This window comes from Triturus cristatus, chromosome 10 (assembly GCF_964204655.1).
Source record: "Triturus cristatus chromosome 10, aTriCri1.1, whole genome shotgun sequence".
NCBI lineage: Eukaryota > Metazoa > Chordata > Amphibia > Caudata > Salamandridae > Triturus > Triturus cristatus.
Genome location: NC_140593.1, coordinates 233967731 through 233971380, shown reverse-complemented (window position 1 = coordinate 233971380; position 3650 = coordinate 233967731). Strand labels below are relative to the sequence as shown.

General features: G+C 37.8%; 1 long non-coding RNA gene across 1 annotated transcript; it reads left to right on the top strand.

Moving 5' to 3' along the window:
- Nucleotides 1-390: 390 nt before the first annotated feature.
- Nucleotides 391-3444, top strand: LOC146789257 (uncharacterized). The gene is made up of 3 exons (XR_014969775.1): nucleotides 391-485; nucleotides 753-860; nucleotides 3195-3444. It is a non-coding gene; the product is annotated as an uncharacterized LOC146789257 (long non-coding RNA).
- Nucleotides 3445-3650: the final 206 nt, after the last annotated feature.

Here is a 3650-nt window from a genome sequence, read left to right as displayed (position 1 = left end):
AAAACCTTTTAACCTCCAGCAAACATCAGTATAAAGGCACGATAACAAAATACCTACTAGAAAAGGTATTTTTTCTTTCCCATTTTATTATAACGATACATTAGAAATCCTTTCTTTTGCAATTATTCCTCCTGTATCGTACCTAATTTGAAAACTAATGGATAGTTTTGAGAAACAATATTCAATTTCTTCTGTAGGAAAGAGCACCATCAGTGATATTTTTGTGTAGGGTAGGGGTACATATCTATATTTCTACTACAGTAATGTGTTTTAATTAGGACAGTATCATGTAGTACTAGTTATATTGTATGTCTGTTTAATTTTAAAAAAACTCAAGTACTACATTTCTACCCACCGTTAATTATCTTTTTTTCGCCTTTTTTCCTGAACAGAAAAGATTTTTTTTCTCACAACTAAAAATTTGAGCCAACAAAGAAAAACATCCTCTACCACCTCATCCACAAAAGCAAATTCTCAAAAACAAGGTATTTTTTTACAGCACGGATTCTTTACCTTCAAAATATTTGACTAACTATCACATAGCTAAATTTCAAAGAAATAATCAATGTAATTATGATTACATTTTCAAATTTTAGATTTATATTTCATGTCTAAAGAATGTATTTTTCATTACGGAAATAGTTATGTGCAGCAACTTATATCACATGTGCAATTTTTGTGGAATAATTTTACTAAACACATTTCTCAACATCGTTCTGTTTTCAAAGTTTATTCATTTTTCACTTTTCCAGACATTTATTTATCCATTCCCCAACAAATCACCTCAAAAGTGTCTACACAAACCGACTCAGCAATACCACTGAACAGGAGTCTGCCAGAAAACCAATTCGGAAAAAAAGGTAATTTAGACAAACATTGTAAGTTGCAACAACTTTTAAAATGTACCATGCTGTAGAGGTAACAATTTACTTTTCCAAAATCTGGAAGGTGCAGCAGTTGGGTAAGTGTTGGATAGTGTTGGGGTATTAATTTACTATTCTAACTCCAGGGGGTGCAACAGTAGCGTAAGTGTTGGATAGTGTAGGGGTATTAATTTACTATTCTAACTCCAGGAAGGTGCAGCAGTAGGGTAAGTGTTGGATAGTGTAGGTGTATTAATTTACTATTCTAACACCAGGAAGGTGCATCAGTAGGGAAAGTGTTGGATAGTGTAGGGGTAACAATTTACTATTCTAACTCCAGGAAGGTGCTGCAGTAGGGAAAGTTTTGGATAGTGTAGGGGTAACAATTTACTATTCTAACTCCAGGAAGGTGCATCAGTAGGGAAAGTTTTGGATAGTGTAGGGGTAACAATTTACTATTCTAACTTCAGGAAGGTGCATCAGTAGGGAAAGTGTGGGATAGTGTAGGGGTATCAATTTACTATTCTAACTCCAGGAAGGTGCTGCAGTAGGGAAAGTGTTGGATAGTGTAGGGGTATCAATTTACTATTCTAACTTCAGGAAGGTGCATCAGTAGGGAATGTGTTGGATAGTGTAGGGGTAACAATTTACTATTCTATCTCCAGGAAGGTGCTGCAGTAGGGAATGTGTTGGATAGTGTAGGGGTAACAATTTACTATTCTAACTCCAGTAAGGTGCATCAGTAGGAAAAGTGTGGGATAGTGTAGGGGTAACAATTTACTATTCTAACTCCAGGAAGGTGCATCAGTAGGGAAAGTGTGGGATAGTGTAGGGGTATCAATTTACTATTCTAACTCCAGGAAGGTGCTGCAGTAGGGAAAGTGTGGGATAGTGTAGGGGTATCAATTTACTATTCTAACTCCAGGAAGGTGCTGCAGTAGGGAAAGTGTGGGATAGTGTAGGGGTATCAATTTACTATTCTAACTCCAGGAAGGTGCATCAGTAGGGAAAGTGTTGGATAGTGTAGGGGTATCAATTTTCTATTCTAACTCCAGGAAGGTGCATCAGTAGGGTAAGTGTTGGATAGTGTAGGGGTAACAATTTACTATTCTAACTCCAGGAAGGTGCATCAGTAGGGAAAGTGTGTGATGGTGTAGGGGTATTAATTTACTATTCTAACTCCAGGAAGGTGCATCAGTAGGGAAAGTGTTGGATAGTGTAGGGGTAACAATTTACTATTCTAACTCCAGGAAGGTGAATCAGTAGGGAAAGTGTTGGATAGTGTAGGAGTAACAATTTACTATTCTAACTCCAGGAAGGTGCATCAGTAGGGAAAGTGTTGGATAGTGTAGGAGTAACAATTTACTATTCTAACTCAAGGAAGGTGCATCAGTAGGGAAAGTGTGGGATAGTGTAGGGGTATCAATTTACTATTCTAACTCCAGGAAGGTGCTGCAGTAGGGAAAGTGTTGGATAGTGTAGGGGTATTAATACACTATCCTAACTCCAGGAAGGTGCATCAGTAGGGAAAGTGTTGGATAGTGTAGGGGTATCAATTTTCTATTCTAACTCCAGGAAGGTGCATCAGTAGGTTAAGTGTTGGATAGTGTAGGGGTAACAATTTACTATTCTAACTCCAGGAAGGTGCATCAGTAGGGAAAGTGTGTGATAGTGTAGGGGTATTAATTTACTATTCTAACTCCAGGAAGGTGCATCAGTAGGGAAAGTGTTGGATAGTGTAGGGGTATCAATTTACTATTCTAACTCCAGGAAGGTGCATCAGTAGGGAAAGTGTTGGATAGTGTAGGAGTAACAATTTACTATTCTAACTCCAGGAAGGTGCATCAGTAGGGAAAGTGTTGGATAGTGTAGGAGTAACAATTTACTATTCTAACTCCAGGAAGGTGCATCAGTAGGGAAAGTGTGGGATAGTGTAGGGGTATCAATTTACTATTCTAACTCCAGGAAGGTGCTGCAGTAGGGAAAGTGTTGGATAGTGTAGGGGTATTAATTTACTATTCTAACTCCAGGATGGTGCAGCAGTAGGGTAAGTGTTGGATAGTGTAGGGGTAACAATTTACTTTTCTAACTCCAGGAAGGTGCATCAGTAGGGAAAGTGTGGGATAGTGTAGGAGTATTAATTTACTATTCTAACTCCAGGAAGGTGCAGCAGTAGGGTAAGTGTTGGATAGTGTAGGGATAACAATGTGCTATTCTTACTCCATGAAGATGCATCAGTAGGCAAAATAAAGGATTGAGTACATGTTATGTTTTGTATACAAATATTAATAAATATCAAGCTAAATGTTTTATCTTTTCTCCTTTTTTCAGATAATGTCTAGCCTTGGAGCAGCCAACTTCGTTAAATCCAGGAAGGGCAAAAATCTGTTAAACCATGGTGGATACATATATAGTAAGGAAAGAATAAGTTTAACTAGAAATCATTGGAGGTGCGTGCAATACTACACTACCCATTGCAGTGGCAGAGCGGTTACTGTTGATAATTTGGTTGTGAAAACCACAGAACATAACCACTCTGCCTCTGCAATGGATGTAGAAATCAGAGAGACAATTAATGAGATGAAAGCTATTGCAAGCACCTCCAATGAATCTACAGGATCCATTTTAAGGGAGGTTGCACAGCATGTCCCTAGTCATGTTGCTAGCAACATGCCTATAATACCCAATTTGAGAAGAATTATTCAGAGACAAAAGCAGGCAAGTAATATTCAATTGTCTACACCACATACATTCTCTGACATTAGAATTCCTCATGATCTTTCTATT